This window comes from Mirounga angustirostris, unplaced genomic scaffold (assembly GCF_029215605.1).
Source record: "Mirounga angustirostris isolate CCGP_5_RB_7025 unplaced genomic scaffold, mMirAng1.0.hap1 SCAF_11, whole genome shotgun sequence".
NCBI lineage: Eukaryota > Metazoa > Chordata > Mammalia > Carnivora > Phocidae > Mirounga > Mirounga angustirostris.
Genome location: NW_026991719.1, coordinates 46,142,474 through 46,164,786, shown reverse-complemented (window position 1 = coordinate 46,164,786; position 22,313 = coordinate 46,142,474). Strand labels below are relative to the sequence as shown.

Sequence of the window (22,313 nt, the reverse complement as noted above, 5' to 3'; positions counted from 1 at the left end):
TTGAGAAATCTCACCTAGCCTTATGTATCTTCCTTCGTAGGTTAAGGACTTCTTTTGTCTTGCTGCTTTTAAGATTTTTAATTTATCACTCTATTTTTCAAATGTAATTACATTATGTCTTAGTGTTGGCCTGTTTTTGTTGATTTTGATGGGAGTTTTCTGTGCCTCCTGGTTCTGGATGGCTGTTTTTGTCCCCAGATTAAGGAAGTTTTTAGCTATTATTTTCTCAAATAAACCCCCTGTCCCCTTTTCTCTCACTTCCTCTTCTGGGACTCCTATGATACGAATGTTATTATGTTGGATGTAGTCACTGAGTTCCCAAAGCCTTTCCTCATGATCCATAGTTTGGCTTTCTCTCTTTTGTTCAGCTTCATTATTTTCCATTATTCTATCTTCTATAGCACTCATTCATTCCTCTGCTCCTTCCATCCTTGTGGTTATTCCATCCAGCCGGGGTTGAATCTCAGTTATTTCCTTTTTCATTTCTGTCAGGTTGGCTTTTAACTCTTTTATCTCTGTGGTAAGGGTCTCCCTGAAATCTTCTACTCTTTCTCAAGCCCAGGGAGTATTCTTATGATTGTTGCTTTAAATTCTCCAGCACTCATGTTACTTATATCTGTCTTGCTTAGATCTCTGGCCATGACCTTATCTTATTCTTTCATTTGGGATGAATCCCTCCATGTGACATTTTGTCTAGGTCTCTGCCTTTGTCTGTGTGTGAGAATAGCCAGTTATGTTTCCTGCTCCTGAGAGCGAAGGCCTAATGAGGAAGAGGTCATGTAGTGTCCAGGGCTTGGCACTTCAGGGAGTGTCTCTGGTGTGCGTTGTGTGCACTCTGCAGGAGTGTTTTGGCTGCTCTATCCTTCAGGGTAGCTGTCTGCAGAGGCTCTCTGCCTCCAGTGGGCAGTGTTTGGTCCTTTGGCAGAAAGTGGTGAGCTTTAAGTAGATGTGCTCTAGTCTGCTTGTTAGATGAGACCTGAAAGTACCTCCACTGGAACTGAAGCCCTGCAGAACTCTCTGGTTGGGAGATGTAGTGTGGGCATGGTTTTCTCCTGGTCTTCTGGGAAGGGGCCCTCTGTGCTGGGACTGGAGCAAGCTTGACTGAGAAGGACAGTCCCATCAGAGCACAAGGGTGTGGGGCTTGGTGTAAGCAGGTTAGGCAGCCAGTGTGGGCGCTGTGTTGCTTGCTCCAGGTGGCTCCCTGTTTATGCTGTGGGTCAGGGGAGGGAAATAGCGCCAGTCAGCTTCTTTGTCCCCGGAGCAGCATCTCCACGAATACTGGCTCTCAGGGACACGCTACGAGAAGAACAAATAAACTCTCCCACTGTGTGTCCCAGGTGATTTTCAGATTGCTGTTTCCACACTGTCTGTCTTCAGGTCCTTTGCCTGCCTTCTCTCCAGGAGCAGTGCAGTGCCCTCCAAGTCCATTCCAGCCAAGCCCACTGACCTCTAAAACTCCAGCCTTTAAGCCCCCTTGGTTGCAAGAACTCGTGAAATTCAGCCACTCTTGTTTTTCAAGCCAATGGCTTTGGGGATGCATTCTCTTTGTGCATTCCCCTGCGTGCTCCTCATTCTTACCCTTCTCTGTGACCACAGCTCCCTCCCCTCTGCAGCACCCAGGATTGTTTTCTCCCCTAACCCATGTCTCCCCACTTCCTTACCTTTTTCGATGTGGCCTCTTTTCTCCCTTTAGTTACAGAGTTTGTTCTGTCAGTCTTCTGGTCTATTTCTGGGGTATTTAGGATGATTTGATAATTATCTAGTTCTGGTTGTGTGACGAGGTGAGCATAGCATTCCCCTACACTGCTGCCATCTTTGTATTCTCCTACTCGTGTCTTTTTATTTTTGAGCCACTCTCTGCGTCCCTGTGCCTGATTCACTGTCCCCAGCTCTTCATTTGTGGCCTATTTGTGTGTTTCTATTTCTGGGTATCCCCAGGTTTATTTTTGTTCTATGCCTTTGCCTCCCTGCCTCTCTGGATAGATTTCCTTGTCACTGTGTCTCTGCCCGTTTGTTTATGTTCTGTGTGTCTGTTTCTATGTGTCTAGGTTTCTTTGTTCCTATCTTGATCCTCCCAGACATGTTCCTGTGTATCTGTTCCCATTTCTAGCTTGTATCCATATGGCTGTGTTTGTGGGTTCACATCCCCATGTCTACTTATTCTGGGATCTCTCTCTCTCTCTGTCTCTCTCTCTCTCTCTCTCCCTTTCTAAATTCCTGTGTCCCTATGTCACAGTGTCTCCATTATATCTGGGCCTCCAGCTTGCTTGTCTTTATGTCTCTCTGTTACCTAGCCTAACCCCCGTGTCTTAGCTGGTGTTTGTCACAGTTTGGGTGTCTGTGTTCCCACGTTTTTGCCACTGGATCTCTGAGTATATAAGTTTGTGCTCCAGTTCCACTCTTAGTGTGCTCCTCTGCATGTGCCCATGTCCTTGGGTCTTTGCTACCAAGTCTTGGTGTGTGCAGCATCTCTGTTTCTATGCTTTGGTAGATCTGTGGCCCTGTGTCTCTGTTTTCTCCTCTCATCCCCTATCCCGTGTCTGTAAGTCATCATGTCAGCATGTCTCTGTGCTTGTACTTGCCTGCCTTCTCTCCAGGAGCAGCGCAGTGCCCTCCAAGTCTATTCCAGCCAAGCCCATGTGCCCATGTCCTTGGGTCTTTGCCTAACCTGCTTACACCAAGCCCCACACCCTTGTGCTCTGATGGGACTGTCCTTCTCAGTCAAGCTTGCTCCAGTCCCAGTGCAGAGGGCCCAAGCCTAGCACAAGACACATGGTCTTGGACCATGGTGTTGACCTATGTCTCCCTGGTTACCTCTGTGTCCCTGTGTCTCTATGTATCACTGTGTTTCTTGTCTCCTCTGCTTCTGTGTCTGGGTCTTTGTGAATATCTCTGTCTGTCTGTCTACTCTCTCTCTCTCTCTCACTTGCTCACTTTCTCTCTTTTTAAGGTTTTATTTTTTTTAATCGTTCAAACAAAATTTTATTTTTTTTCTTTTTGAATTTTTATTTAAATTCTAGTTAGTTAGCATGCAGTGCAGTATTGGTTTCAGGAATAGAATTTAGTGATTCATCACTTACATACAACACCCAGTATTATTTTTAAGTAATCTCTACATCCCAACATGGGGCTCGAACTCACAACCCCGAGATCAAGTGTCACATGCTCTACTGACTGAACCAGGCCAGGAGCCCCAGAAAAAGTAATAAAGTGACTGAGGGAATTACAGATATTGGATGAAGTCTGGGGCAGTTGGGGAGAGGGTGGGAAGGACATCTGAGCTGAGATCTAAGGTGTGATCTGAATTTGAGTGGCAATGCAAGAGATGAAGATGGTAGACAGGGGGCAGGGCAGGGCAGGACAGAGCGATTATCAAACAGAGGGAACAGCTTGAGAGAGGTCCCTGAGTGGAGATGGGGTTGAGGCAGGGCCCATTAGTGAATAGAGAGGAGGCCAGGGGGGCTAGAGTTCAGAGAGTGAGTGGGAGAAAGTGAGGTCAGAGGGGTATGGGATAGAGGGCAGATCACACAGGGCCTTGTAGGCTATAAAGAGAACTTTGGACTTCATTCCTAGTGTGATGGGAAACCCTTGAGGGGACCTAAGTAAGAAAGGGACATGAAGTAATCTTTGTTTTTAAATGATCCTTTTGCTGCTGGGGAAGAATGGCAAAAAAAAAAAAAAAAAAAAAAAATCTCCCGAGAGAGGAAGCAGGGAGACCAGTGAGGAGACTGGAACAGTTTTCTAAGGTAGACACGATGGTAATCTGCCCTAAGATAGTGACAGTTGGGGTGGTGAGAAGTGGGTGCATTTGGCAAATATGTCAGAGGTAACATTGCCAAGAACTGAAGATGGATGGGATATTGGTGAGTGGTGAAGGAGAGGGGCATGCCAAGGATCTCATGCCCAAATTTGAATCCCTGTGACTTACTGCCACCAACAACTGGTTCTAATCCTGCCCTATAAGGTCTCCCAGGAAATGTCACTCTTCTTAGGAAGACAGAACAATGGAGTGGTGGAGCACATTCAGTCTATGACCAAATTAATGTAGGTCCAGATCTCTTCCTAGTTGTGTGACATGGAATAAGTTACTTCAGTTCTCTGTACTTCAGTTTCCCCCCCATGAGTAAAATGCAGATTTCAACAGGTTGTGTGTGTGTGTGTGTGTGTGTGTGTGTGTTAAATGAGGGACTAAAAGTACAAAATGTAGACGAGTACCTGCACATAGGAAGGACTAAAAAAATGTTAACTGTTATTACTTCACAGTCTTTGGGCAACTTAAAGATAATAATTATCATCTTTTCCAATTTGTGTACCCCTCTCTGTTAGCAGGGCGGTTTACAGAGCACAAAAGAACTAATCAGACCTGCCTTACCCAGTGGTGCTTCCATTTAGAACCCTGTATCCCTACCCTGCTTGGGAAGCATGAACAATTCTCTTGTCCAACATAGCAAATGTCAAAACCACAGCTTGACCAGATTGTTTCTCTTTAGCCTTCCCAGTCTTAACATCCCTCCTCTAATTCTGTGCTTATGTACTGAGGCCCAGAGAGGTTAAGTAGCTGATTCAAAGTCTCAAAGCAAGCAATCAGGCAACTGTCATCACTAGAATCTGCAGAAGACTTGTACGCTCCCAATCCCTGGAGCTCTCCATTCATACCTCCCCCACATGGCTTGACCTCTTGCCCATGGCACTCACCATCTTCATCAGGAGTGAGGAAGGTATAGAAAGCTGGTGGATTCAAGGACTCCATGATCATGGACTCCACCATTGACTCAGACAGCAGCTCTAGCTCCTCAGGGAGATGGAGTAGGCTGACTGCCTCAGGGAGGGTGCCAGATGGCAGCAAGTCTGGCAGGTTTGGGGGGGCTGCCTTCTGGCATAGGCCTGGAGCTGCTGGGTAGGCTCATTGTTGGGACTTCTGACACAGATAGTCCCAGAATTTGCCTGGTACTTTGGGGCCCCAGCAGCAGGTCATGCTGATGCCAGAGCTTTCTTGGGGCAGCCGAGAGGGCTAGGTGGAGCCAAAGGTAATAGGGAGGGCTTCTCCAAGGACAGAGCTGGTCATGGTGCTGCTGGGACTTGCGGGACTTGAGGTTGTGCTTGTGAATGTGCTTGGATCCCGAGGAGGTGGGGGCATAGGTCTGGCAGGTCTGGGGGGTAATGGGGTTTTGGGTTTATTGGGGACTGGGGTCTTAGGTTTGGAAAATGATAAGCTTGGGTCATTTTGGGGAGGTAGGGTACTAGATTTAAGAGGTGATGGGATTATCTTAGGGGCCTAAGGTAAGAGGATCCTGGGGTTAGGGTGTGACAGATTGGGGTCTTGTGAGCAGGAACATTTGGTTTAGTGTGTGGTAGGTATTTGAGGATCTGAAGTGTGGAGACTCCAGGCTTGGGCTGTGGCAAGCTTTTGGGTGACTGTGACGTGAGTACCCCAGGTTGAGAGTGTGATAGAACATCCAGTTTGGGTTGTGATGGAGCCCCAGGTTTGGAGGGCAGTGGAATAACATGTTTCATAATGCCAGCTTTGGGCTGGGATAGGGTGCCAGGATTCAGAGGTGGGACTTGTGTCTTGGAACTCATGGGTAATAGGGTACCAGGATTCTGGTGTGATGGTGCACTGGGCTTCATAAGCAACGGGGCACCAGAGTTTGAGGGCCCAAAGGCAGCAGTTTTTATTCTGAGAGTTGGCTGAACCAAAGTGCCAGAATCCTGTTGTGCTGGATTTGGGGGCTTTGGGTGTGCTGGGGTGGATAGGGTACTTAGTGCTCTGACCCAGTGGCTCCAACTCCTTGGAACTGGGCATAATTTCTGTAGAGGCAGGAGTCGTTGAGGATAAATAGGACCTTGGTTTCACAAGCCTTGATTTGGGAGACACCTTGGGTACCAAGGCTGACTGGGCTGTGCCTGTCCCTAGGCCATGCCTGCTGGTGGATGAGGGCATAATGGTGCTGGTCCAGCTGCAGTGGAAGTCTGTATCCTGGCCTTCCCACTTGCCTCCTTGGGCTGCACCATGACCAGTGAAGTCAGAGGTGTGACAAAGTTGTATTCAAGGGACAGGTTGAGGACTTTGGTGGCCAGCAGGTGGAGAGTGGTGGTGTCACGGGCTCGGAAGCATCCCTCAGCAACTCTTCAATAGTGATGTAGGCCCAGAAGCAGCAGGTGAAGTGGGCTACATTGTAGGCTGGCTCCCCTGGGACACCAAAGTTCTTCTGGCTGCTGTTGGTGGCCACCTCACTGTGGCAGGCCACAAGAAGATGACCCTAGGGGCCACGGGCTGCCAGGTGGATGCCCAGTTCCTGCTTGCCTGCCTGCCTGCCTGCACTTGTCCTGCCACCACCAGTTCTGAGCCCCCAGAATAACTGGGGGAAAAGGCCCAAGGGGAGGCCCCAACCAAGCCGCCCAGGCAGTCCAGATGCACATCTGCCAGCAGAGGCATGGAGAGGCCCTCCTCATAGAGGTCCTCCAGCTGTAGGGGTGCATCAGTGCCCTCATACATGCACTGGGCTGCTCCCTGGTTCTCCAGGGGCAGGTGACACAGCAATGGGAAGTCAGCCTCATCCCCAGAGGCCAAACTGAAAAGGGACACCCTGTTGCCCAGCACCTGACAGATGTTGGAGAGGGTCACCCTGGGGGTCATCACACTGGCTGTGGGCTCCCCATCTGTCAGGAAGATGATGAGAGGAATCCTCCCCTTATTGGGGCCCCGTCCAGTCTCCTGATTGCTGTGGTTTAGCACTGCTATGGTTTAGCAGAGCTGGGTGAACGTTGGTCCCTAATTGGGAAGCTGACTGTGAGACCATCTTTTCTAGTTATTTCTATCCCCATTGCAGACACTCTGGGCACCTCACCAACCTCTCAGGCTCAGTCATTTCTCCTCATCTTTGCTCAGACTGTTTCTGCTGCTTATCCTTCCTAACTCCCCCACCCCCACACAGGCTCCCTGAGATCTGACAGTGGGGCCCACATGTCCTTGGCTTTTATCATTCCCTTCCTCAGACTATGATTTGCCTGTTTCCTGGGGGGATATCTTAATTCTCTAGTCAGACAGGCAGCTCCCCAACGATAGCAACCCCACCTCCAGGCTACAGGGGAAGAAAGGGCTGAGTTGACAGGAGGTGGTGGGTGGGGGAGACTTGAGTACTTTTCTGAGAGACGATTGATCAAAAGCCAGAATCAGGACGGTAGCTTGACCAAATGCTTGGAAATAAGTATGTAGATTACTGATTTTAAAAAGTTTTGGCAAATTCTTCTGAGTATATGCTTTAAAGAAACTCAGGGCCAAAGAAGAATGTGCCCTAAAATACATAGTGCTATGTTCTTTCTACTAGGAAAAGGGACCCAGAAGGATGAAGGGATGTATTTGGATAAAATATAATAGTGATATTTCAGGTATTGTGAGAGGTGAGGTGGATGGGGGAATGAAGGGAGCATTTCAAGAATTCCCCACATCTGGGGCACCTGGCTGGCTCAGGCGGTAGAGCACGTGACTCTTAATCTTAGGGTCATGAGTTTGAGCCCCACGTTGGGTGTGGAGCCTACCTAAAACAGAAAAAATAAATAAATAATAAATAAAAAATAAAAAGGAATTCCCCACATTACCATAGCCCATCCATTTGAGTGCGTAGGTCTAACACTCACAACCATCAGCTTCCCTGTGACCCAGGTAGTCCTTGGTGCTGTGGATATTCTGGATGGTAGCCTGGATGGAGCCTCCAGCTTTCTAGACACTAACCGAGTCAGAAAAGGTGATGATGTTGAAGTGGTCGTTGACCCGCAGGTCACTCAGGATCACATTCGTGGCCTTTTCAGTCTGTGGGATATGGATGAAGTGAAGGAGATGGACCAAGGCTGGAGGTCTTGCTCAAGACTGAAAGGTTATGTCTATACAAGGTACTAAGGCCTAAGTGTTGTATGGTTTTAAGACTCTCTGACTCTGGCACTCTGGAAGTCTAGAATTCTCAGGGGAAAATGCTATAGGCCCCTATGGATCTAAGCCTAGAACTACACTGTCCAATGGTAACTACTAGCCACATGTAGCTACTTAAATGTAAGTTAGTTAAAATTAACGAAAAAAAATGTTAAATGCTATTTCTTTACTTTCAGTAGCCACATTTCAAGTGTCCAATAACCACACGAGAGTTATTGCAGAACAGTGGCTACTGTATGGGACACCTCAGAACTTTAGAACATTTCTATCATCAAGATAGTTCTATTAGACAGTAGTGGTCTAGAAGGTTCAAGCTCTATGCATTCAGGGTACTAGAATCCTGTGTGTTCCATGGTTCCTGGACCCCATGACCCAGGATTCAGTGATTCCAGGACCCTAAAGCTTAAGAGCTTTATGATTCTAGGTCTTTATAACTTCTTTTCAGTGACTTTGGCATGCTTTGGTTCTGCCCTATGTAATCTGTTCTTTTACCTCACCTTCCATTTCTTCCAGGCGGATCTTCTCACCAGCCCCCAGATAACCCAGATTCCATTTTTTTTTTTTCTCCACAACTTTGCTCTTGTTGAGCCCTTTGGATAACAGACCTTCCCACTTCCCCTTTACTTATCCGTATCTTCACTGCTCCTTCTCTGGGCAGCCCTTCCTTGATTGCTTACTTTGACCCATGCCCCTTGTACCCAGATATTCCCTGTGCCAGATGGTTTGCTGACTGTCATACGTAGAATATTTTCATTTTCCACAGAGATGTTGAGCCCTCTGAGAACACGGCTTCAAATGCTTCTTCCTATTGGCTCCCTTCTCCATGGCAATACCTAGCATAGGGCTGGGCACATAGGAGGTTCAGGGAATACGGAATGTAGGTCCTAGAATTAGGTACCACTTATGGGGCACTTTTTATGTTCCAGGCACTGTGCCAAATGCTTAGATGCGTCAGCTCATTTAATCGTCATAGCAACACAATGAAAAAGGTACTGATACTATACCCATTTTATCAGTGACAACACTGAGGCTCAGAGAGTTGGAGTGACTTGCTCAGGGTCACACAACTAGTCACCAATGAACCAGGGACTCAAATCCATATTCTGGAGGTGTTAAACATTATGCCTTCAAAATTTTATATTGTTACAGATTTCGGAGACCACAAGGAATACCACTTGTGGCCCACCTTTCTCTACACCTTAAACTGATAGAAGATGCCTTGAATGCTTTCAAGTGGATCAGAGTCTTTCCTGCCACAGGATGAGCTCAGGTCACACATTCTGGAATAGGGAGCTGAGGTCTTGCTCAAGACTGAAAGGTTATTTCTATACGAGGTACTAAGGCCTAAGTGTTGTATGGTTTTAAGGATTTAGCCATTCATTCTTGTTTTCATTCAGAGGACTGCAACCTAGAGCATGATGGCCCTTCCCGAGAATCTCCTGTTAACCAGAGACAAATTATGTTTTTAGAAGTATGTTGTTTAATCTATTGAGATTTTCCAGCTATCTTTCTGTTATTGATTTCTAGTTTAATTCCGCTTGGTGTGAGAGCATATATTTATTGTATGATTTATATTCTTCTAAATTTGTTAAGGCGTGTTTTATGGCCCACAATGGAGTCTACCTTGGCAAATGTTCTATGTGAGCTTGAGACGGTTGTGTATTGTGCTGTTGTTGGATGAGGTATTGTGTAGATGTCAATTAGATCCAACTGATTGATGGTGCTGTTCAGTTAAACTAAGTCCTTACTGATTTTGTGCCTGCTGGATCTGTCCATTTGTGACAGAAGGGAGCTGAAGTCTCTAACTATATAACAGTGGTTTCAGCTTTTTCTCCTTGCAGTTTCTATCAGTGTTTGCCTCATGTCTTTTGATGTTCTACTGTTAGGTGCATTACACATTAAGGATTGTCATGTCTTCTTGGAGAGCCATTATATAATTATAGTTATATAAGATTTCTTTTTCAGTCTGAAAGCAGTCCTTGTGTATTAACTGGCCAAATTGCAGAAATAGTGATGCTAGATACCTTAGTTTATCCTTCTAATAAGCTGTTGATCTGGTCTTCCCTATTGCCAGCATCTGCACCTTCCACAAAATGGGTGATCTTTTTCTTCATTCCACCTCATGGAGAAGATAATTTGAAGGGCCACTGGAAGTCTTTTGTTTCTTTGAAACACTTTACAGTAATATAGATCTTGTGAATCAGATCCTCCATGCGAACGATGCCATATCTACCAAGAGATCGAGCAGTGTGTTATATCTGTCAGGGAAATTTGCTTTTTGTTCCTTTATACAATGCATCTCTTTATCCCTGATAATTTTCATGCTCTAAAGTTTACTTTGTCTGAAATTAGTATAGCTGCTCCAGCTTTTTTATTAGTGTTCAGCATGGTATCTTTTATTTTTTTCCATACCATTACTTTTAATCTGTCTGTGTCTTTATATTTAAAATGGGTTTCTTATAGACAACACATCGTTGGGTCTGGTTTTTTTGTTTGTTTGTTTTTGTTAGGTTCTGTTTGGTTTTAATCAACACTGATAGTCTCTGTCTTCTAATAGGTGTGTTTAGACCATTCACAGTTAAAGTGATTACTGTTATAGATAGAATAATATTTGCCATGTTTTTAACCCTTTTCTATTTGCTGCCCTTGTTTTTCTTTTCTTTTCCTTCCTCCTTTTTTTTTTTTGTCTTCTATTCTTTTTCTGTCTTCTGTGGTTTTAATTGAATGTTTTATATGATCCCATTTTCTCTTGTCCTTTAGCAGAGCCATTATGGTTTTAATTTTTTTTTCTTAGTGGTTTCCCTAGAATGTGCAATATGCTTTCACAACTAATCCAAGTCCACTTTCAAAAAACACTATAGCTTCATGTGTAGTACAAGTACCTCATGACAGAATATTCCCAATTCATCCCTCCTGTCTCTTATATAACATTGCTGTCATTAGTTTCAATTATCAATAAGCTGTAGTCACTGAACACATTATTTCTGTTATTATTTTGAACAGTTTTTGTTAGAACAATTAATTCAAAAAGAAAAGAGTTTATCTTACCTGAATTCATTCCTTCCCTAACACTCTTTCTTTCTTTATGTAGACCCAAATATCTGAACTACACCATTTCCCTTCTCTCTGAAAACTTCTTTTCACATTTACCTGTGCAAGGCAGGTCTACCGGCAACGATTCCCTCAATTTTTGTTTGGCTAATAGTCTTTCTATCTCTTTCACGTTGGAAAGACAATTTTGCTGTATACAGAATTCTAGGCTGGTAGTTTTTGGGTTTTGTTGTTTGTTTGCTTTGTTTTGTTGTTCTTCAACACGTTAAATATTTCAGTTCACTCTTTTTGTTGTTGTTGTTGCATGCTTTCTCAAGAGAAGTCTAAGGTAATTCTTATTCTTTTTTTTTTAAAGATTTTATTCCTTTATTCATAAGAGACAGACAGAGAGAGAGAGGCAGAGGGAGAAGCAGGCTCCCCGCTGAGCAGGGAGCCCGATGTGGGACTCGATCCCAGGACCCTGGGATCATGACCTGAGCCGAAGGCAGACACTTAACCATCTGAGCCACCCAGGCACCCCGGTAATTTTTATTCTTCTTCCTGTATAAGGAAGGTGGGGATATTCTCCATGGGCTTTTTTTTTTTTTTTTTAGAACTTTTTCTTTGATTTTCTGCAGTTTGAATAGGATATGCCTATGTGTAGATTTTTTTGGTATTTATCCTGCATGGTGTTCTCTGAGCTTCCCAGACCTGTGGTTTAGTGACTGTCATTTATTTTGGAAAATCTGTACCCAGTATTCCTTCAAGTATTTCTTCTGTTTTTTTTTTTTTTTTTAAGATTTTATTTATTTATATGAGAGAGAGAGCACATGAGAGGGGGGAGGGTCAGAGGGAGAAGCAGACTCCCTGCCGAGCAGGGAGCCCGATGCGGGACTCGATCCAGGGACTCCAGGATCATGACCTGAGCTGAAGGCAGTCGCTTAAACAACTGAGCCACCCAGGCGCCCCCAAGTATTTCTTCTGTTATTTTCTTTCTTCTCCTTCTGGTGTTCCCATTACACATATGTGTTGCACTTTTGTAATTGTACACAGTTCTTAGATATTCTCTTTTGTCTTATTTTGTTTTACGTTCTTTTTTCTCTTTGCTTTTCAGTTTGGGAAGTTCCTATTAACACATCCTCAAGCTTATTGACTTATTCTTTGTCCATGTTCAGTCTCCTAATGAGCCCACACCGAAGGCATTTTTCATTCCTGTTACAGTGTTTTATATTTCTAGCATTTACTTTTGTTTTTCTCAGGGTATCCATCTCTGTTTGCATTACCTGTCTGTTCTTGCATGTTATCCACTTTTCCCATTAGGGCCCTTAGCATATTAGTCATGGCCATTTTAAATTCCAGGTCTAATAATTTCTCTGCCATATCAGTGCGGTTCTGATGGTTGATTCATCTTTTTGGACTGTGTTTTTTTTCATTTTAGCATGGCTTGTAAGTTTTTGGTGAAAGCAGACATGATGTGTCACGTAAAAAGACCTGAGGTAAATAGGTCTTTAGTGGTAGATTCTATGTTTATCTGGCTAGGAATTAGGTTGTGCTTGCTAGTTGTTACAGTTGCATGTGTCAGAGGCAAACATTTCTTTTAGGGTCCTTGTTTTTGACTCCTCTATTGTCTTGGGTTTCTCGGGATATTCTTTCCTAAAGAGTCTAGGCTTCCAGCTCTGTCAGCTGTAATCTCCTGTTGTTATACAGGAATGCAGTGCATGTGGTGATACTGTGTGGGGGAAGGAGAAGCATTTCATAGTTCTATGCTCAGGTCTCAGTCTTTTAGGGCACCTATGCCCCTGAACTATGACCTCCACAAGTGCTCCTCAGCTTCTTCCTGACCTCAGTTGAGATGGAAAGGCTAGAAAAGCTTGGAGTTGGGTATATCCTTTCCCCTACACATAAGACTACAAAAGACAGCTCTCAATATTTCCCTTCCCCCAGTTTGGTTACACCCTGGTAAAATACAAGTCAGTAGCCTTAGGTCCCATGGGCTCTATGGTTCAGAACTTCAAGGCACATAGACTGTACTGCTCCAGGTCACTTGAATTTTATAATTCTAGAGTCCCAGAGTATGGGAGTTCAAAATACTGCTTCCAAAACTTTATGGATTCAGGCTCTAAACTCAAAATCTCTTTGGCCTATGGCTGCACTATTCCGTTCTAAGGGTGCTCTGGTAGAAGGGCTACAATATTTAAATCTAGATGGACCCAGGACTCTGTAGTTTCTAAGCACTACAGTGCCAGGGCACCATATTTTTCTGGCTTTGAAGTAAAATAAACAAACCAGGACAAAACAAACCTGTGGCCTCTGGAAGGTTCAGAGTCTAAATTGACTATGATCTTCTTCTTATTTGTTGACTCAGGTTTTATGACACCAGAGTTCTCCAGCTTAAAGGTTCTATGACTCTGGGCCCCTTGGCGATCTGAAGTTTTGTGCTTAAGGGTCTTGATGGTTATAGCCCCATTGTCCAATGTTTCAACGTTCCCAGTATTCTGTGGTTTCGGGTCTACATGGCTCCTGGTGTGCAAGGTTACCAGGACCCTAAGGTAGGCCTCGGCCTAAAAGATCCGAGGGTGAAGGGAGGTAGAGTCCCTGGTCCCAGGGGACCACTGTTCCCATACTCTCTGCTTTCTGAGCCTTCTAAAACAAGAGCTATGAAAGGTCTGCTGGGTCCTCGTTACCTGCTTCATCGTGGTGCCAAACTTGGAGCCAGCCGCTCATGTCAATAACGAATACCACGTTTTTCTTGACAGGTGGGAGGGCTCTGGGGGGCAAAGTAATGAATAAAATAGCCCTGGTAAAACTGGACAAAAAGAAGTGAAACCAACAAGAACTGTGAAAGGCAGTCTAACTCAGGTCCCCTCTTGTTCTCCGACATAACACCCTGCTTTTTTCCTCCCTAGGCCTTCCCTCTGTTTCTAGTTAAATTAAGCATCTGTGCAGTTGTTTGTTTCAATGTCCATCTCCTCCACCAGAACTGTGTCTCTGCTGTTCAGGCTGTCAGCCCAGGGCCTGCCCCAGAGCTGTGGAGTGAATGAGACTGGCTTGTGGCCCAAGGCTCCAAGGATCAGGATCTCTGTAATATGTGAGTTCCTGTCCATGAGAGCTGACTTGCACAGTCTTGAGGGCCCCTGGGGACAGTTTGCCTGGGCTCCAGGAACTGTAAGTATTGTTTTAACCTCCCTCTATAGAGTGAGCCAGGGGCCCAGCTCCATTGCTGCCAGGGGCTGGGAGTTTGCAGGGCTTCCCTCTCCTCCTTAAACCTCCTTTCTGCTGTTGCTGGGCAGAGTAAGCAGGGAAGGAGGGAGCAGAGGCTGAGTGAGCTGTTTGTTCAGAGGGGATTGGTTAGACCAGGTGCAGATGCCTTGGCCTGCCACGGATGTGATTGGCTGCTGACCCCCTTCCCCCACTCCATCTCCCCTCTGCAGAGCCTGGGAGCTGGAACAGCTAAGGGAAGTGGAGGGGGGAGCTGGGAAGGCCCCCAGGACCAGTGTCAGCTCAGCCTAGGGAAGTATGGGCTTGCTGAGGGTCTGTGCTGCTCAGTAGCCTGAAGTAAGCCCTGCCTTGGGACAGCCAGCTTTATTCTCCTCTCTGCCATTCAGGAGCTCTCTGAATGGCAAGGCTGGCCACACTATCTCCTCCTCTCTCACTCAGGGGGAAAGGAGGATAAGGGAGGACATCTTGCTCTTGCCCTCCACTCCAGCCTTTGAATTAATTCACAAGTGCATATGAGGGCTCTGTCTCCACTTTCTCCTGGCACTCTACAGCAGTTCTCAAAGGCCTGGGTCATCCATCCTGCAACTGCCCAGGCCCAAGGCAGAGCCCAGCTGCCCTCCTATTCCTCCCATAACCTGGGCAGGTGAGAGTTTCCAGAAAAATCACATTCTTATCTCCTCATGGTGGCCTCACACCTCACATCTTAGAAGCCAGAGGCATGACCCAGGTCACCAACCTCTCACGCTCCCCTCAGCTGCCATGCCACCTCACTTGGCAGGAAATGTTTCCTTTCCTTCCTAATGAAGAAAATTAAAGGCACCACGCCATGTCCCTTGGACTGCCCACCCCATCCTTGCACAGGGTTCACACACCCATACACCTCTTCCTCTATTAAGGACCAGACAGTCCTGTCCTGGACCCCATGCACTCCCAGCCTCCAGCACCTCCTCCACCAGTCAGACCCTTCTCTCCAACCTGCCCCACACATGCTACTGGGTCTTCTTTAGGATGCGGGAAGTGTTGTGTCTTTTCCATCCACTAAGACAGTCCCCATTGATCCCAATCCCATCAAAACTTCAAACCATCTCCTCTCCTCCCTGCAGCATGCCAAGGTAATGAAATCATCACCTACAGTGGTCTGCCCACCTCCAGCTTATTCCTCTCCACACCACAGACTGGCTTCAGCCCCCACCACACACTGACTCTTCCCTCACTAAAGGCAACAATAACTAGTTGGTTTCCAAACTCAATGGGTATATATTTTTTTATATATTTTTATTTATTTGTTTGAGAGAGAGAATGAGAGAGAGAGAGCATGAGAGGGGGGAGGGTCAGAGGGAGAAGCAGGCTCCCTGCTGAGCAGGGAGCCCGATGTGGGACTCGATCCGGGGACTCCAGGATCATGACCTGAGCCAAAGGCAGTTGCTTAACCAACTGAGCCACCCAGGCGTCCCTCAATGGGTGTATTTTGATTCTTATTGAACTGCAGCTCCCTGATGTATTTCACAATTGGCGATCACTTTGGGTCCCAAGAAGAATCTTCTGTCCTGGGAATCAGAGATGGCAAACTCTCCTTATTCTCCTACCAGATTTCTGGCCCATTTGATTCAGCCTCTTACTTGAGCTCCATTTTCTCCCCCTGTCCCTTAAGCAGTCCTTCCTGATTTTTTTTTTTTTTTCAGTCGTGGCATGCAAAGAAAATGATTATGCTTGTGTAGCACAATGGAGGGAAATGGTGGGGATATAGAGCTCTGAGCAGACTGTTGTCAGCTGGTGGGGCTGGATACCCAGAGAGCTGAGGAGATCAATGGCTGCTGGACTGGGAAGCTGTGCCTTAGCAATTACCATCCTGGATCTGCTCTTCTGGCTCAACACATTCTCCCTGGGTCACTTCCCTAGCTTTCGTATTTTCAGTCCCTGAATCTCCACGATGACCCAATACCTCTTTCTCCAATCCAATGCTCTCCGCTCTTTCCCCTCCACAACTGCATACCTGATCACCGTTGGACCCATTCCCTTGGATGTCTGAAGATGCCTCCAATGTATTTTGCCCAAACAATAAATTCATGTATTTCCTCCATCCTGCCCTTGTGTGCCTTTGTCATTTACAGACCCTATCATCCACATGGTCACTCCAGATACAAACCTTGGCGTCACCCTTGAATCTTCCTGTGCCCCTCACTCCCCACATCCAACCAGCCACCAATTCCTTCTGGTTTAATCTGCTGGATATATCTCAGGCCCACCCTTCCTCTCCATCCCAAACTAACAAAACCCAGATTCAAGACTTCTTTCTCTTTGGTTCTGCTGCTTCTATTGTGGCCCCTCCCATCCATGCATCTTTGCAGCAGCTGCTCAGTCGGGTCTTTCTAAACTCAAACCCCATAATGTCATTCCCTCTCATGGCTCCCTTGTCACCTCCAAGACATATTCCATGCTCCTTATCATGCCCCTGCAGCACTCGTAGCCTTCGGTCTCACCTCTTACCATTTCTTGTGCCTCAAATCAATGCTCCAGGAACTCCAACCTACTTGAGGCTCCCTAAACACCCCTGGGTATTTCCAGCCTTTATTCCCTGTATCAGGCAGCCCCCAGTTGGCTAGAATGCCTTTCCCTTTCCACAGCCCTTCTCCCAACTTGGTACACGGTCTTGTATTCCTTAACCCAGGTCGGTCTTTACTTCGGCCAGGGAGCCCTGCCTGACCACCTTCTTCCCTCATGATGGCATCCATCCCAGCTTGTGTTGTCACTGGAAGAGCACTTCTCATCTTGTGTGTGTGTGTGTGTGTGTGTGTGTGTGTGTGTGTCTGTTTCACCCAGAGACAGTGAATAGGATCTGTGTGTGATGCACTTCAGGGTTCCCAGCACCAGCCAGCAGTGGGCATGAAGCAGATTAGGTACATAGGGAGTCCCAGCTGAGTGAATGAAGGGGTGAATGTGCTGGACTTTGAAAGATGGGCATACTCAAGCAGGAATGGGAGGTCAATTGAGGGATTCTTGGTAGGGGATGCAGGAGTCAGGGCACACAGTAAATGGGAGTATCTGTCTTGCTATTTAGTGCCTAATTACATCTGTTCTAATTATATTTCTGCTCCAGGCAATGGTCAAAAAGGTAAAGAATAGGAAGCAAATACCTCAATTTACACATCCACATGATAGAACACCAGGTTAAGGCACCTGCTGCCACCTACTGGCAGGGTACCCTCAGCTCCTATTCTGAGAGGGAGAATTATTTTATTCCCCCTACACAACAGGCTGTACCATACCTCTGTGCTTCTGCACATACTGTCCCCCACTCTCTCTGCATGCTATTCCCTTCACACTATCGACCCAGGCAGAGGTAGAGTCTATTCATATTTTCCCAGGCTAATTTAAAGGCCAACTCCTTTAGGAAGGCTTTCCTGGAACCCTCCTCAGTGGTATCTGCACATAACCCATTACAGATTTATACGCAGCATTTAGAACTGTTTATGACTGCCGAAGCTCTATGTATCCAGCTGCTTAGGGACCGGGATGTTCCAAAGGAAGACTAGGGGTTGTGTCCACCTCATTTCTGAGATCCCAGAGTCAATGAGGACAGGACTGGGCTAGAGTAGCTCTGCTTGGTGGCGATGTATCCACGTATGAATGAATGAGTAAATATGTGCATGGGAAGAGGTGTTACCAAAGCACTATATTAGCCCAGAGCAGAGAGAGGAATTGTCCGTGGGCTGGGGTCATCAGAGAGGTGGCACTTGAGCAAGGTCTTCAAGGATGAGGACCAGTGGAGAAAAGAGGGAGAAGACATTCCCAGGGCAAGCAGATAGTATGAGCAAATGCTCAGACACAAATGAGTGGCAAATTCAGGTGTTTTTGAAGAAAGGCATGTGGTGTGGTGTTGTACAGTATGGTGTGGTGTGGTGTGGTGTGGTGTGGTGTGGTGTGGTGTGGTGTGGGGCAGCCAGAGGGTGGTTTGTGTGCTGCAGGTGGTGAGAGGTATGGCAGGAAAGGAAGGCTGGCACCAGACGTCTCAGGCTGCTATGCAATCGTTGTTGTCAAGCCAAGGGTCTTGGATCCATGCTCTAACCCTCTGGCAGAGCATGGGATCTCTGTATACTCTTCACGAATGTGTGAGCTCAGAATTAAGGGCTCCCTGTTTAGGCCGATGGCTCAGGTGAGGCAAAAAGAATTTTTCAAACTTAGAGACGGCAAGAAAGTGTGAGGGAACATGAGAGCATCAGAGCTGCAGAAAGTGTGAGAGCCCCATGAGTGTGAGAGACCAATTACAGGCCAATGGTTCACTTTCCAAAAGGACTGGTTAAGAGTGGGCTATAGCTTGATTCAAGTAGGAATGGATACACTTCAGGGTGCCTGGGTGGCTTGGTGGGTTAAGCATCTGCCTTCGGCTCAGGTCATGATCCCAGGGTCCTGGGATGGAGCCCTGTGTGGGGCTCCCTCCTCGGTGGGGAGTCTGCTTCTCCTTCTGCTTCTCCCTCTGCCCCTCCCCCTCCCCCTGCCCCTGCTCCTGCGTGCTCTCTCTCTCTCACTCAAATAAATAGAATCTTAAAAAAAAAAAAAAAAGAATAGGTTCATTTGGAGTTTTATTCAATTTATACAGTTCCAGGTCTCTAACACTTAGAGGAAGCACATGTGTCTCCTATGGTGTGAAGTCATGTGTCCCTATACTACATTCTGTCCGTGTTCACTTGTCCTCACTGATCTCTAGGGAAAACCAGATGAGCAACTTGCAGAAGCCAGATTACTGGCCAGGCCTGTCTGACTTCAGAGCCCATACTCTTTCCATTCCCCTGGCTCCCTCACCTGCACGTCTCCAGTGATGCCCTCCATGACTACATCGTACTGGACCACAAAGTGGGCCAAGATGCCTGAGCTGGAGAAGGCAGACTGGTCTTGCAGTGTGGGGCAGAAGGTGATTCAGACACAGGTCTCTCCCCTCTCAATCCTGGTGGATGGGGGCAAGTCAGCCTCACCTGTATGGGTGGGGAGGGTTGAGATGGGTGGCATGGAAGGCTCACCAAGCAGAAATCCAGGAAAGGGGACATCAAAAGGGGCAATATCTGAGCATGGGGAAAAGCAAACCCTGCACCACCTGCTGCTCCTCCTGCTTACAACACCCTTCCACTTGCCCCAGTGCTATAATCCTCTCCTAATCCCACAACTAGCTCCTCCTGCTCTGCCTCTTCCTGCAAGGCCCGGGCTGACAGACCCAGCCCTCCCCACAGCTCCCAGGCTCTGGAAGTCTGACCCTCACCCGCAACACCGCCCTGGCTCACGTGCCCTCCATCCCTGGGCCCAGTCTCTGGAGGAGTGTCATGTCCCCAGGTAGACCAGGGACCTGCGTCTCCTCCCACAGAGGCTGTGGGGTGTGTGCTGTGGAGAGAGACAAACACGGAAACAGGGCCTAGGTCCCCTCCCATGCCCCTTACTGCTGTGGGAAATTGCAGCCTAGCAAGGTTCTCCTCTGGGATAGACTTTTATGTGTTTTCTTCCCCCTCTGCCTTCTGACTCTCAGAATCACGTGTGTGAATAAGGCTTTTAGCGCCTCATGAAATCACAGATGATTTTCTGGTCCCGGATGTTTGCCGAGCCAGCCACAAGATCAACTCTTCTGGAATTCCAGCGCAAGACAAATGTCCATTTAGACATGTCTCTGTGCCTCCTTTTTTCCAGAAAATGGAACCTTGGGAATTCCGCTTCCCCCCTCCTTCCTGCTACATACAGCTGCCAGGAAGCTTAGGGGCAAACTGAGCCCCCATACTCTCTGAGGCGCCTGCTTACATACATTCCCTTGGCTTCCTTCCTTTGAGAGGTCTTTGTTCTGTTTTTTTTTTTCCCCACAGGATTGGCTCTACCCTCTGTTTTAACCTTTAAGGAGAAGGGGGAGGGAGCTGCCATTTATAGCTTAGGGCTTAAGAGTGCAGCCTGCAAGGACTCAGATGCTGCCTGTGGGCCCTTGGACAAGTTATTCACACTCTCTAAGCCTCAGTCTCCTCATCCATAGCACGGGAATGATAACAGCTCTTATTTCATAGACAGTGATTGTGGGGATTAAATGAGACCATTTATGTAAAGCATTTGGAACCGTACTTGGTTCTTAGTAAGTGCTCAAACAATTACAGTTATCATCACATCTTCATGAGACTCTGCACCAGTGATTTGTAAGAAGGAATTTTCTCAAATCCTCACAATGGTCCTGGGCTATAGATGGCATCTCCCCATTGTACTGGCGGGAAAAGCGAAGCAGAGCAATTGAGTGATTTGCCTGGGTCCCACCTTAGGAGAAGGTCAAAGCTGGGATTGGAACCCAGGTCTGTGTGGCTGTCTCTCTCCTTTATGTATGTATACCACCCTGCGTCTCTGGGCCAGCAGGCTGAAATGAGGCAAAGCCTCCAAGCTAAACAGCTTGGTGAGGGTGGCCACATGGCATAAGTGGTTTCTCTGTGCCTGTCCGTTCATCTCTCAGAGGAGGTGGGTAGGCCAGCTCAGTTGTTCTCCCATCTGGCTGGTATCAAATTCACCTGCAAATGGGTTAAAAACATAGATTCCTGGGCCCCTCCCCAACCTACTGAAGCAGAATCCAGAAGGGTGGGGTCCAGTAATCTGTATTTCTAACAGCTCACATAGTGATTCTGATGTAGCCAGTCTGGCCTTCAAACATCTGCAGATGAAATTTAAAGCGAGGCTGGCAGCCAGGACAGCTCTCTGGCCTACAGAGCCTGAGATGGTATCCTCAAGGGCAGCCTGCAATTCACACTGTCTTCCCGTTGCCCTTGTATTCTCAGTGGTCATTTGAGGAAAGCAATTAGTGGAATAAATATGGAAGTTTATAGATCAACCTATTCTGTCATTCCCTCATTCACACTTACTTACTGATCATTCATGTATTTATTCACATTACATTCATCCACTCCATCCTTTACTCTCACATTCATACATTCCATTTTTGTTCACATTCTGTCAATCAGAACAGTTTCAAAAAACAGATGGCACACTCAATGGGTAACTGAAGATAAATTAGTGAAGACTTAATTTTCAGAGGTGGGTAGTGTTAAGGGAACTTACAAAGGATGGCCAGATACCCAAGGACTGATCAGCTGAAATCCATTTCCACTCCAAAAATTTAAAGATCAAGGGAATAGGTTATAAGACAGTGGTTTATAAATGGGGACAAGGGCTACCCACAGGAGTTTATGGCCATGGTTAGGGAACTCAGACATGGCCAAAAAACAACTCAGTAAATAGGAATACATGGGAAAAAACACCCTAAACTCTCTGATCATCCTCCATCTCATGCCAATGTGTCTTGTTTGCAGAAGGGGAGCTGTGAGGACGCAATCAAGAAAAATCATTATCCTGGGGCACAGAATGGGATAGACATGGCTCAAGAGGAGCAAATGGGGAATAATAAAAGAGCCCATCACCATCACCTCCTTAGCCACCTTTGTACCTGCTTGGGGAGACCCAGCCATCTGTCCTACATCAAGATCTTTGACAGGGCACACATTACCTGGTGAACTGAGTGCAGGACCACATCCAGAGCCACATTGTCTACTATCTTAGGAAAATCCAAGTCACACCCCACTCCATCTACTTATGCCAGCATGGTGAGAGTGAACTCAACCTCAGAGGCCACATCAGAGGTGAGTCTGGTCTCTCAGCTCAGGGCAAGCAGGTAGGAAGGGCCCAAGCAACCCCAGGCATTGGCTGAGCTGGCCCAGGTGGGCTGTGGGTGGGTGGTACAGCCACTGCATGGGTCCTGAGGATGGGAGGACTCAGTGACAGGGTAAAAGCAGATTCTGGTCATACCCGCTCTTCCACCCAATCAGCCACTCAGTCTTGATCCATCCTTGAATGGCTCCCATGTGCTAACAGCATCTGCACGTCTGTTAGCTTGGTCTTGACACTTCAGGCCTGCCCAGATCTGGCTGCTCCTCCAGCCCCATTACAGTGAGCACCCTTCACCCCTGCCTGACTGGTTCCCCTCCTCTCTTTCACAACTCTGTGCCTTTGCGTGTGCAGTTTCCCCCACCTAGGCTGCTCTCCTCTGTCAGCTGGTGACCACTACATGCCCTGACAGCTGCCCTGAGGTGCCCCATCCTTGAATCTATTTTCTCCCTTACTCAGGGTTGATGCCACA

The 22,313-nt window shown here is 46.9% G+C and overlaps 1 pseudogene; it reads right to left on the bottom strand.

The window, feature by feature from the left end:
• Positions 1 to 4,501: 4,501 nt before the first annotated feature.
• LOC135361860 (inter-alpha-trypsin inhibitor heavy chain H6-like) lies at positions 4,502 to 22,313 on the bottom strand (annotated as a pseudogene).